Source organism: Asterias amurensis, chromosome 20 (assembly GCF_032118995.1).
Source record: "Asterias amurensis chromosome 20, ASM3211899v1".
Classification (NCBI taxonomy): domain Eukaryota; kingdom Metazoa; phylum Echinodermata; class Asteroidea; order Forcipulatida; family Asteriidae; genus Asterias; species Asterias amurensis.
In genome coordinates, this window is record NC_092667.1 from 3,013,303 (window position 1) to 3,027,880 (window position 14,578).

Genomic DNA, 14,578 nt, shown 5'->3' on the forward strand with positions numbered 1-14,578 from the left:
TTGTATTTCTGGTGTTGCACAGAGTCTGTTAACCTCCTTAAATGTAACATCTGGAAGTTAAAAGTCTAGTATAAGGGGGATCCCAGGCCTGCCAGCCAATTTTTAAGAATTTTCACATTTGGCAAATGTCTCCATGCTTTTAGATGTTTATATGAGGGTACACTGGATAAGTGTGACTAAGCAAACCACCCCCTCCCCAAGCAAACCACTCCCTCCCCAAGCAAACCACTCCCTCCCCAAGCAAACCACTCCCTCCCCAAGCAAACCACTCCCTCCCCAAGCAAACCACTCCCTCCCCAAGCAAACCACTCCCTCCCCAAGCAAACCACTCCCTCCCCAAGCAAACCACTCCCTCCCCAAGCAAACCACTCCCTCCCTCCCCAAGCAAACCACTCCCTCCCCAAGCAAACCACTCCCTCCCTCCCCAAGCAAACCACTCCCTCCCCAAGCAAACCACTCCCTCCCTCCCCAAGCAAACCACTCCCTCCCCAAGCAAACCACTCCCTCCCTCCCCAAGCAAACCACTCCCTCCCCAAGCAAAAGAACACCAACCCCCTCAGTGTTGTTGTTGTTGTTTTTTTTTTGTTTTTTTGGTCTCCTCTTTGTTTTTCCTTGGTATGTAATTTGTACTTGTATGTTGTATTGTTACATGTGTAAACTTGAGCATTGCAAAAAAAAACAAAAAAAAAAACAAAAACTCAATGACTCTGGACCCACCCCTTTTCCATTGAGCACACAATTAAATAATACACCAACAAATTTGTTGTAAAGAAACGTGTTATACAGTATTAGTAATTCTTACGCATAATCCTAATCCATGGTGTTTTTCATAGCTATGATCTATTGTGCTTGTGATAAATAGATAATTGATTAATTATTATTAATCACTTGTAATAATCCATCAAGGACGTGTCACTTCAAAGGGCATGTTCTGCTGAATCCGAATGTAAATATTTAAGGCTGTTTTTTTTTATTATTAGGAAATATTTGTATAGTGACAGACAAACCAGTTTAAGAAAGATGTTTGTATATATACACAAATTGTTGTGAGGTATACATAAATTTGTCTAGAAATTGGTTAAAAAATGAATTAATGATTAAAGAAATACCAAATTCTGCTAAACATATTCCCACAAAGCTCAAATGAGCAGGATACCAGTCGCAAACAGTACATGTGAAATTGCATTTTAATCGGTTACCCAATTCTGCTAAGCATAATTCTGTTGTGCTCAGCCACTTTTAACTTAGGCCCAACACTTACACATACAGTGTTATGATTGAGCGCTTTGGGTTTATATTTTAGATGTAAAGGCGTTGAAATTGTATTTTGGATGATTACCCTATTCTGCTAAGCATATTTTTGTCGTGCTTAGCTACTTTTAACTACGGTCCAACATGTACACAAACAGTGTTATGATTTAGTGCATCAAGACTTGCAATCACAAGGTTGTGGATTCGAATCCCCCCAGCTAACCGCTGATTTCACAATGACTAGAATAAGTATTGTCGTCTAGTTACTGAATCATAATTTCTTGATATATGTGTAATTCATAATCATAGACGTTAAACCAATGTTTGTATGAGAGAGATTGGCTGTTGCCAGCTTGGCGTTTATATCCCTTTGTGTGAGTTTGCTAAGTTCCCTTGATGGGAAGATCATTCAAACAAACAAAAACTGCTACAGTAAACCGAACAAACCCGCCGTACCTGCCCCTTTAACTTTCCCAACATATGTTAATGCACCGACACACCTGTGAATCAGAATGGTACAGTCCAGTCATAGGCCTCTATACACAGTGAATCCTGACCCTGGTGGTGGGTCAATGCAAAGAGAGCTAAGGGTATTGTTGTGATATGGAGTGGGGATTGTACATTGGACGTGCAATCAAGCATAGGCATTCATTGTACAACATGCAAGCCACTGTATAGTGGGTGCCATTTAAACCTGGGAGTTAAAACCCCGAATGGAAGAGCAGGAATTCAGTTTTGTGTGTGGTGTAGAGAAACAACATCCTTGTGTGGGTCGGAGAAACGGAGAACTTGGAAAGGAATTGTCAACGTGGGTTGTTTCTGGAACCACAGTAGCTGGAGCAACCACCGGCAAGCAGGAAGTGTTCTCATTTGCATATAACGAGTATAAAAACACTGGGATTAGGAATGTGTGTTTATGATAATTCACACATGCTGTGACAATGTGCGGGTAGCTTTTTATTGATGCCGTACGTACAATACAGAGTTGAGTTATAAAACCATAACCTGAGCGAGAGGATATTTGCTGGGATGTTGTCAATTCGCATGTAAGGATATTTGGAATTTGTTTGCCTATGGACTTATATTTGACGATGAAAGACTTCTAAGAAAGCTCTTATTGATCCATCAAGTCTAGTTAATCCATTTGCTATTGATGTCTACACTGTAAACAGATCAAGCAGGATTACTACAGTGGATTGCTAACTGTATTCTTGAACAGCTATGTTTGTTTGGAGTGGCAGCCATGTGAAGATTTAAAGTGTGCGATCCATTTAGGAGATTGGCAATTGATTTGACTGGCTGGATTTTGATCATCTGTACCAGTCTAGTTAAGGGAGGCAGTCTGCGTAACTACCCGATGGAGTGAATGAAGGACATTTCATATTTAGAATAGTATTTTTGAAAGATTGTTTTCTACCATACGTGTGTGACAAATGCAATGAAGGTTTTTTTTATAGCCTGTAATTAATCAAAATACAAAGTGCCTACTTTTATAGCAACAAAAATGAGTTCACCAAGAATATCACACCAAGCCGTGAGTAGTGATAGTGTTACGAGACAGCTCGGGAAACAGCAACAAAATGGGTTGCCGGGGAGAACTCAGAACTCCAACCCTCCTTACCAACGTCCAGCTGGACTTTCGATGGCTGGACTTGGCTCTCCGGTCATACCCTACCAGTTCCCCGTCCGGCACCGCAATGGTAGCCTAAACGGCCGGGATGTGCCCGACACAACAACAACGCCAGCCAAACGGACGTATATTACGGGTAACCGCAGCGGGCCTGTGGAAGTATCGATGACGTCGCGTAAGAAAAGCCAACTCAACGGGCCCATCTGGGAAGCGGTGCCTAAATTCTCCCGTGAGCTCCGTGACACTGAAGTGGACGAGGGTGACATTGTGTGTTTTGACGCGCAGTACGCATGCCATCCTCGTGCCGACGTCCAGTGGTTGAAAAACGGCACGGACGTCGTGAAGACAGACTGGTGTTTGATCTATACGAATGAGAGTAGTAGTATGTTGGTCATTTGTGATGTGAATGAAAGTGACAATGCAGAGTATCAAGTGATAGTCTCCAATCCTGCGGGGAAAATAACATCAACGGCAAAACTCCTCGTCTATATCAAAGGTTTGAGTCTTTTTCCCTCGATCAGATTATTCTCAGCTTCTGACGGAAGCCAGATGCTTTCAAGTTCACACTGTTTCTGGTTAGAAAGTCTCTGATTTGCAGTTGAGAAGAGATCATTCAAATACTAAACTTGTTCATTTATTTTAATCCCTGGATTTTCCTGTAGGATGTAGTACTACGGCCAAAATGTTTTAAAATTCATAGCTCAGATCTTTGCAGCGATTTGTTTTTAAATCCTATTAAAAAATTATGTAATAATTATGAAAACATGATGAATAGCTAATCATCTTGCCCCATCAAAGATGAAACTCCATCCTTGAATTATCAACCTTACTTACAATCAATAATAACATATAAATTAAAACTCTAAAACACACCCTGCAAAGTTCCCCCACATCAAAATGCAGTCCAGACACAACTTTTTAAACTCTTTCAATATTTTCACCACTTTACTTCCGTTCTTTACATTGTTCTATTGTCAACACTTCTGCTCCAGTAAGAATTTCAGTTTCAGCTCATGTAAGTCCATTCTTCACTCATGTTCATATCCCACCCTTATTCCAGAAGTTATTTAAACTCTCCAGTCAAATGGAAAATGTTAAGCTACTGCAAATAACATTAGGTAAATTTTGTGCATCAGAAAGCAATTGGTCCAGCAGCAAAACATGCCCTTGACATAAGCCACAACAATGACAAGTACTTTGCAAATTGTTGTCTGGTCTTTTACGCAAGATTAACATCAACAGAACCACCTCTAAAGAAATGCGCACAAAAGTTTTCTGAAGGCTACCCTGGATTTGGATCAACCCTGTAGTTTCACTGCATGGTTGAACTTTAACACAAATGGCACTCCCCTAAGCTCCAAAACTATTTCATGGAAACTTCAAATGCATTGGTGGTTTTGGTTTTTAAATGGACACAATTGGGGAAAAAAGGTGTGTTTAGTTAGAGATTGTTGGTGTTTCTATTTTGTTTGTAAAGCCGTTTCGGGCTGGGAACTGGGGGGAAAAAGCCAGATTTGTCCTTTCAAGGTTTTGTTTCGTATTCACTATTCAGGGTTGGATGCCAAGGGTGATGGGGCTGTAACCGTCACTGTTAGTGTTATTTTGAAGTTTGATTTTTGAAGTTTGATTTTTGAAGTTGATTTGAGCTTTAGCTGGAAGTGGACAAATAACCGTACACCTGTAGAACTCGAACATCAACAACTGCAAATTATGTTACTTTGGAGAAATGTGAAGGGCCCAATTCTCTTTCAGATAAGCTCCCAAATACTCCCAAAACAATTTGAAAATGTTATCTTTTTTTGTGAAGGGAGTTGTCTTATTTTCTCAAAGCAAGAAAAATAAGTTATGGGGATTGAACATCATTGGTTATTGGAAAAGTACATACAAAATGGTAACTGAAACTGAAGCACTGGAACAAAACTTGCTAGGGTCTTATATTAATTTTTGTTTTACCCATATATGTACACCGATGTGTGTTAGCACTGTATACTCGATACTTTCCTCAGTTCTGTGGAAATAAATTACAGGCATATTACTTGGGTGGAACCCATAAATAATGAAATTTGAACCATCATAATTCAATGATCAACTGACAAATAATACCAAAATGAGTAATCGAAGCTTAACAATAACAACACACAATCTCAACATGTGCAGTGGGAAACAGTAGCTCGGCTATATTCATCACAATTAGTGTGAATAAATTTGCATTGATTAAAAAAACACTTAAGCCTTCAGAGGCAGTATGTACACACGTCGGGCAGATTTGTCAGGCAGAATTGTCCAGACGTGTTTGTGAAGTATTGATTTCGAATGAATAGACCGGATTTAATTGTTAAAGTGTACACTGCTGTTTAATATTTTATGCGTCTAGTTTTTTTTTAGTGAGGGTATTGAATATAAGCCTGATACTTTACAGAGACAACAAAAGCAATTGCCTCCATGCCCCCTGGTCATTGCCTTGGTGCCCTTGAAATGGTCCAGTAGAAACGTACAACTTCCTCATAGGGTGTCCTTTACCAAGGAGAAAATGCCTTGGTGTTTGCCTTTTCAAAACAAAGCATACAGGCCTTGAATGCTTCTGTTGTGCTAGCTTTGAATCACACAGAGACTTTGACTGTGTAAATGTGTTTCGTTTGTACTTAATTTTTAATGCACTTATCATATCCTGAACAAAGGGAGATTGCCAATGCCAATATCGAGGCTACAATCCCGGCCAAAATGCTTGGGCCAAAATGCTTGGGCCACCCATTCCTAACATTATATACAACCGATCCCTGTCAACTTCCCACTGTCCACTATTACTAGGGTGGGATTCAAACCCACGACCCTTGCAATTTTAGAGCAGTGTCTTACTAACTAGACCACCGAGACTGCCTGGTAGCGAGAGGCAGTTCGAATCCTATATTTTTAGGAGCAGGTTCCGCAACGATTGTCATGCTACTTTAGATCTACCAACAAAATACAATCTGTAATAATTTTGTTTCATGTTGCTGTTTTGTATTTCGCTTAGGGCCCCTGTGGTTGCCTAGTATTCAAGTAATAGGGAAGTAAAAGGAATGTGGTTTCAAATCTATTCTTTTCTCAAACAAAACGGGAAAAATATGTCATTCTCTACTTTAATTTACACGCAACATTTTGTGATAGAAAGCTGAAGGCTGAATGGCTTAGAGCTAAATAACAGCGAATCCTATTATGGGTAGCTTGTATTCATAGTTTGTCCAGACATGTCGTGAAACAGTATTTGTTATACATGTATAGCTTAAGGCATGTTAAGCTAATTGTATGAGAGACTATTGGCGTATTAGTTGGAATTACTACCTGTGTAAATGCATGGTATTTTTTACATTCATCTACAGTAGTCCAATATGAATAAGTAAATAGAGATGTCGCTTAAAAACTTGGGTTTGGTTTTGGGTAACACTTTACATGTATTTATAAGAAAATATTTAGCAGTTCAGGCGACGCCAAAGCATCGCCCATGGCACATGATGATAGGCCTAATGTAGCCCAGGTCACTCCTACATATAGGTGCAGTCTTGCCTCCGGCCAACCTGCGTACATTGTATGTGTCATAGGTTTAAAGTAAGTAGGCTAATAGTTTTGAGAGCAGTGTGAACACGGAACAGCTTTGTGTTTGTTCACAAACACCAACAAAATGTCTAGTTTATTTATATTATACACACCCAACAGCACAATAAACAGGATGATTAGGAAACGAGAAGGAATGTTCAGTTTTAGATATAGGAGGAAAACCCCAATGGGGATAACCCTTGTAATCAGGTAGGGACTTGAAACCCGTCCACCTGTAAGTGTGAGGAAACCTTGAGACAACCTAGTGCCACCCAATATGTCTGATACTTCATGGAGGCAACGAAAGGTGATTGCCTCCATTCCCACATGCCTTGGTGCCCTTTATCAAGGAGAAAATGCCTTGGTGCCCTTGCCCTTTCAAAAACAAAACATACAGGCCAGGTAGAGTGTTTGAAATGTTGAGACCAAACCGGTTCTTTTCACAGCCATAACTCCCACAAAACTTGTATTTGGTTTAGTTTTGAGACTGTGTTTTTTTTAAGTTGTGTTATGACACACCCAACAGCACAATAACAGGATGAGTAGGAAATGAGAAGTAATGTTATTGTTTTAGATATAGGAGGAAAACCCTGATGGGGAAAACCAACCTAATCAGGCAGGGACTGGAAACCCAATACTCATGAAAGGGTTTAGTTTGATGTGGGATTCGAACCAGGTTCCACAGCGGTGCAAGAAACCACTGAGGCAAGCTAATCTCACTCAATATCATCAGCCATTTTTTGTGGCTTTTTGTTTTTGATAAATGTTGCCATGTTGTTAACTCCATGTACTGTCTGACTATTGTACATGCGAATTGAAATACCAAGTCATTTGGTGCTTGAAGTCAAATGTTTGTGTACCTCTGACTTTTGTCAAGATCAGGTGAAGTGTTGATTCTGTGATGGATCGGGTTTTGAATTTGAGTAAGTAAATTTGAGTTGTCCTATTTGTCGTGAAAAACAAAACACCTTTTAGCACTCGTTCTCTTAAAGTTTATGATTGGCATTCATTTAGTTCACATAACGAAATCATTCTCTTGAAAAGTTTCAGGACCGTGTTAAAGTTACTGGACACTATTGGTAATTGTCAAAGACCAGTGTTCTCACTTGGTGTATCTCAAGATATGCATAAAATAACAAACCTGTGAAAATTTGAGCTCAATTGGTTGTCGAAGTCGCAAGATAATAATGAAAGAAAAAACATCCTTGTCACAAGAAGTTGTGTGCTTTCCGGTGCTTGATTTCATACCTCAAATTCTAAATCTGAGGTCTCGAAATCAAATTCGTGGAAAGTTACTTATTTCTCGAAAACTAAGTTACTTCAGAGGGAGCCGTTTCTCACAATGTTTTATACTATCAACCTCTCCCCATTACTCGGTACCACAAGTAAGGTTTTATGCTAATAATTATTTTGAGTAATTACCAAAGGTGTCCAATGCCTTTAAAGTTTATGACAGATTGACATTCTTTCAGTTCATATTATCCTCTTAAAATTTGTTCAGAACAAACATCAGCAGTTGTATTGAGTAGAAGGTGTGTATACAGGAAACGGTTGTTGAACCACCTCGGTAAATGTTGGTTCAGTTCCTGTTCAAACTACCCTGTTTGGAAACCGATCCTCCAAACAGGTTTTGATGAGCTTGTAAAACCACCCATAAAGTTCTTAGTTCCTTGAACCAATGACTTGCACTGTCATCACTTGCAGGCCTCAGGGAGCACAGTAAGTTCTCTCTAGTTAGGGGCACTTTTATGAGGTAAAGTAAATTTGTATCAGCAAAAGCACAGGGCACCACTGCAAGTGCTGTGGGTGGCATGGGTTATTTCGAGAGCTGCACTTGTTCAGTTGAACTCGTGGTAGGGAAACGTAATGAAGATAATTTAATAATAATAATAATAATAATAGTGGCAATTTATAATGCGCCATGTCTGTTTAAAAGACACTCCTGGCGCAGGAGAGATGCCGAAGCCAGATTGCAAAGAATATAGTTAAGCACACAAATAAGTTTTCAAATGGGTTTTGAAGCTGGAATATGTAGTGAGTTGTTGGAGTTTGGGGGGAGTTCGTTCCATAGTGATGGGCCAGAGTGTGAGAAGGAGCGGGCTCCCCATGAATGGCGTGTGCGTGGAATGTTTAGAAGTTTGGTGGACGATGATTTGAGGTGCCTGGGTGGAGCATGAAGATGTAGCAGGTTCTGGATGTATGTTGGATGTAATTTGGGCTCTATTCGTCATCAAACGCAAGCGCAAATCTTGTAGAAAATGTCACATCTTATCCTTACTTTCTGTAACTATAATATGGCATTTTTTCTTTAATAACAAAATTTTGAACAAGATGTTCACTGAAATAATTACTGAAAACTAGAAAACCCTTTTCACACTACCGAGCTACCATGGCCTTCATTGTCCCTGATCTTGGCCTTGCTGCCCTTTCAAAAAGTTTTCACAGACTTTGCAGAGATTTTCCAATGGGAGTGCCCTTTTCAAAATGTAAAAGGCCTTGCCCTTTGAAAGCTTAAATTCCAGTCCTGGAAGTCTCATCAAAACACAACTCACCAGTCTCTGCTGTCTCTGACATTAAAGATTAATTGTGTTTTCCATCAATCGCCAGATTCTTTCTTTATTTCAATTATCTATGCAAAGCCGGCCAATTAAAGGGTGTTGATTGGCCAGACTCTCAGGCTTTCTTTGGCTACCATAGAAACGTAATAGATACCTTTTGGTCTTTGTGAATCATATGACAATATCAGATTCCTGTTTAATAAATTTATTTGTTCACGTCTCTCATTTTCCAAATATCCATGTCAAGTTGTTTTGTGTGTGACACCTGCGTCACTGTGACGCATACAAAATTATAATTAATACAAAATTTTATGAAATTAATAACTAAAAATGCCAACATACAAAATAAAAAAAATAAAAAACACAAAGCCATCAATTTGTCAAATTATTGAAATACTTGAAATACCAACTTGAAATACGTTCAATGTAAATTTCGAAGCTAGCTTTAATAGCATTCAACCGCATTCAACATGACACATACTATTGGAAATGCCATCACCTTGAATTTGTCATGAAGCGTAAAGCAATCTAAAATAGACTCATCGAGCAAACATGGCCGACATATTGGGCGTGCCATCATCTAGTGTCACATGACTCATATCAGGTGGTCTATAAACCCTGACCCTAACCTGATGACCTCACAAAAGGTTAGAGTAAACAATCTTAATCCTAGATTTGTGAGATAGTGTTTCTCGTGGGGATAGTTCACCAGGCTTTAGGTTTTATTTAGGTTATTTGGTTGTAATGGGTGAAGTATTGACAGTTTTTATGACCAATTAATAGTGTGTGTGATGGGACCAGAAATAGTGTTAATATTTCAGTTTATATGTTGGGTTTTTCGTAGAAGCCCCAAAATTGTTGAAGGTAGTGTTTCTTTTAGCGTTAGTTAACAGGACTTTTTTTTATTTTTTTTTAGGTCATTTGGTTGTACTGGGTGAAATATTGACAGTTTTTATGACCAATTAATAGTGTGTGTGTGTGTGATGAGACCAGAAATAGTGTTAATATTTCAGTTTATATGATGGGTTTTTCGTAGAAGCCCCAAAATTGTTGAAGGTAGTGTTTCTTTTGGCGTTAGTTAACAGGACTTTGTTTTTTTTATTTAGGTCATGTGGTTGTACTGGATAAAATATTGACAGTTTTGAAAGCTCAAAATTCACAGGGAAAATGATTTGAGAAATGAAATATTACAATGCTGGTGTTGTTTATTATGATTTGAATATAAGAATAGCTGTTTCATTTTTTATGGACTATCCGTTGTCTGCTTGGCCTTGCATTTCAAATAAAAGGTAAAGCAAAAATGAATTGCCTGTATAAATTTAAACAGTGATGATAAACTTCACTGGTCACTAAGGATAATTAGTACCAGCATGACTGATTATGAACTAGCCCCAAGGCTATGGTCATAGTGACTCGCAGACTGATGACTCTATTGTGATCTGGTGGTTAGTGAAGCTGGCATTTTGCAAAACAAAATGGCTGTCTAGACAACGGTGGTTAAAGGCAGTGGACACTATTGGTAACTACTCAAAATAATTATTAGCATAAAACCTTTCTTGGTGACGAGTAATGGGGAGAGGTTGATGGTATAAAACATTGTCAGAAACGGCTCCCTCTGAAGTGCCATAGTTTTCGAGAAAGAAGTAATTTTCCATGAATTTGATTTCGAGACCTCAGATTTAGAACTTGAGGTCTCGAAATCAACCATCTAAACGCACACAACTTTGTGTGACAAGGGTGTTTTTTTTCTTTCATTATTATCTCGCAAGTTTGATGACCGATTGAGCTCAAATTTTCACAGGTTTGTTATTTTATGCATATGTTGAGATACACCAACTGTGAAGGCTAGTCTTTGACAATTACCAATAGTGTCCACTGCCTTTAAAGGCATGGACAGTTTGGTAGTAAGCCCTTTGCGTGTTAGATTTTAATATTGTCTGGTAAAAAAGTGACGTGCTTGATCACAAGTTACCACTTAAATTTGATTTTCATCAGACTATAGAGTCGGTTGCTATGTTACATGATTCGGGCAAGCTTTTGCGTAGCTATGTTAGAGACGGTGAACACCCAAACACAATTCTGAGTGGATGTGTATGGCACAATGCTATCAGGGTCTGCTCATATGGAGGTTGCTCAAAGACAGGTATTCTGACTTGGTGTATCCCAACATAAAATTAAACATAAAATAACAAATCTGTGAAAATTTTGACTCAATTGGTCTTCGAAGTTGCAAGAGAACAATGAAAGAAAAGACACCCTTGTTGCACAAATTTATGTGCTTTCAGATGCCGAATAAAAGGCTTCACAAAATGTTTTTACAGACAAAGCCGTTTCTCACAATGTTTTAATACTATCATGAGCTCTCCATTGGGTCGTTACCAAGTAATTACCAATTGTGTCCAGTGCTTTTAAATGCAGAATGTTGCAATGGTCCAAAACAGTTCCAATGCTAGACTGATTCTGCTATTGGAGTGTAATGGTTTACAGATGGCTCAGATCGAGATAAGAACAAGTTCAAGAACCATTCACCCAAAGAACTCTTTCCACTTGAAATGCTTTCATCTTTATTAAATTTATGACAGCAATATTCATTCAATCAACGCTAGAAAATAACCAGAAAAACTTGTACAATGACAAAAAGAAGCAGGAACTTTATTGGGAGAGTATTCACAAAAATAGTAAGTCCTTGGGTGGATTTCACAAAGGTAGTCCTAACTTAGGACTATTCCTAGGCAATGCTAAGAGATAGGACCAGTCCTAAGTTAGGATGAGTTACTGGTCCTAACTTAGGACCAGTCCTATCTCTTAGCATTGCTTAGGACTAGTCCTAAGTTAGGACTACCTTTGTGAAATTGACCCCAGTTGTCTAGTTTATAAAAGAAATTCAATAGGAGAATATATGGATGTATTGATATTCAAACATGCACATGTACAAACACAAAATATGCACATACTGTACACAAACGTCGGCAAGACTACTCACAACCCTAACGCTTTGTATTTTCGGTTTAAAATTTCATCCCCTTGGAATTTGACTGTGTTCAGTTTACAAAGTAGCAAGGTATTTTGTTGAGTTGTTTGGGGAAGAGATAAACCAACCTAGGAATATTTTATTTGCCACCAGTAATTTTTATTATCCTTTGATTATATTTGCATTGTAAACATTTTGCTTAGCAAGAAATCAAAGGTTCATACCAGCCACGACACCATGCCATTTCCCCTACTTGAGACCCCTTCCAAACATCTCTTTGCTTCATAAGCTGTATTTAGTCCGGCCACAAATCCATCTGTTTTTTTACACAGTGTGGAAAGCTTCTATAAATACCCAGTTATTCATCTTTGTGGTATTTTTAATAATCCCTCCAGTCTATTTACTGATGTACTCAAGGTGGTTTAGTTAGGCAGACAGCTTCGTCACTTTGATAACTGTAGGCTCAGGCATAGATGACTGGTTAAGGTTATGGATAGCACCTTAATAGAGATGGGATTTCCTGTATTGATTGATGCCTTAAGATGCTACTGTTGGGTAGTCATCACCCATCCCCCCCCCCCCACCCCCCACCCGCAACCCTAAAATAAACCAAAGTCGTGTTCCCATTGGAATTGTTTTGGTTAAAGTGCAGCAACTTTTCTGTAGAATGACAACGGTAAACCCAATGGTAAACTGACCATTAAGCACAACTTACCGTGACCGTGTGTAAAACTAGGAGGCCAAAGGAGGTCACGGAAGACTTCTGTGCAGCCACTGTAACTTGACAAGGCTACTAAAAAGTCCAGGAACAGCTCTGTGTTGTATACCTACCAATACCTTGCTGTAAGCTACTGGACGATGAAAATAAAAATAAAAAACACTGAATGCAAAGAATTAAACTACTGGTGTAATTTGTAATGAATAGCCAATGACTGTACGGAGTACAGAGTCATCCACTGTTTATAAGATACATGTACATAGCAAGTCAATGATGTTTCCATCAATTAGGATCAATTGAACCTCGAGGATTGGACTCATAAATGAGCTGGATACCAGTGACAAATGGCATGTAATATGTTAGTTTTGCTGGTAACCTTATTCTTGTAGCATAATTTTGTTGTGCTTAACATCTGTTTGTAACATCAACACCAGAACTATTATTACTCATTCTATTTAGGTGTTTCATGTTGTCCTTAATCAGTCAACATGGACACCTTATCCCCTAGAGGAAGCAACGACCCACAGCTAGCAATAGATTCTCTTACAAGTTTCAATCTTACCTCCCATCAATGATCCATGTGGAGGATCCGTGCTCCTGTAGAGTTGGAGGGAGTCGACTTCGAGGAAACACCTCGATCAGAGATATCTTGTTACTGCAGATCATTGTTGTTGTTTGGTTATGTTAGCCGAGTAATTAGCCCAGCCTTGGTGTTAGTTCACTTGGGGCTACTTGTGTTTCAGCCACTGGAACTGGCAAGGCACACCAGCCTTTGTATCGAACAGGGCCCGATTTCTGCTGAACAAATTTCTTTGCTAAGCAAAAATTGAATAGGGCACAACAATGTAAACTCAATGTTATTTTTCTGGTAACCTGTTTCTGTAACAGTACTTTTCTGTGCTAAGCAAGTTTTTGTTTTTACAGGCTTTTATTTTAGCCAACTGTTTAAAGTTCAGGATCATAGCCGGGGAACACAAACAACCCACTGTCAGAATTTAACTTTGTACAACTAAAATGAAACCTTCTTTTATACCTAACTATAAATATAACTTACTCCATTTTAACATCAGATTCTTACAAACAACATATATATATATTTCAACAACAACAAAATTAGCTTTTACAAACTGCTGTTAACCAAAAGTACTTACGGTTTAAATGCAACAAATTGTAAAGTGTCTAGTTTGTATGACACTGCTCTAGAATTACAAAGGTCATGGGTTCCAATCCCACCCGAGTAATATGCCTGTGATTCTTTTCGCTCACAGAGCTCGGGAAAGTACCGAGTATACAGTGCTAACACACATCGGTAAAACCAAGAGTCTGGGTATGGGTAAAACCAAAAATGAATATTCTTTATCCCCGATGCAAATTTAACATCTATTAAAAAGTAAGTGGCTCGACATTTTGACCCCAGCAAGAATTGTTTCACTCGGTGAAGTCTACAACATCTGTCTCTTTTTTGTTCAAAGCCTACATTTCATTAGTGCACTAAAAAGTACTCAAGTGTGTGAGTTTCAACATACCTTCACGACACAAATGTCTCAGCCTAAGTCCCTGATGGCTGTCTAAAATTCATTCAAGCTGTAAAACTTGACAACATCCACTCTTAGACTCGTCTCATAAAAAAAGTGACGCTCCACTTGTGCGACGACCTCATCTTGAACATCACCTCCCAATCTTAAACTGTTTGAATCATTGGCCCTGAAGATAGAATTCCCCTCATTCCTGAAATTTCTCCTCAATCCATCTTCCCCTGCTTCCTCTCACGAAAAACTATGACAGCTTTATAGTCTGACATCCAGCATTCCTCACCCTAAACAAACACATGTGTTAGAGTGAGGCCGTGACCAGACATTAGTGGATGGATTCTAGGC

General features: G+C 38.9%; 1 protein-coding gene across 9 annotated transcripts in view; it reads left to right on the forward strand.

Moving 5' to 3' along the window:
• LOC139952738 (uncharacterized) overlaps positions 1 to 14,578 on the forward strand; it is a 275,619-nt gene that overhangs the window by 217,535 nt on the left and 43,506 nt on the right. The window lies entirely within an intron of this gene.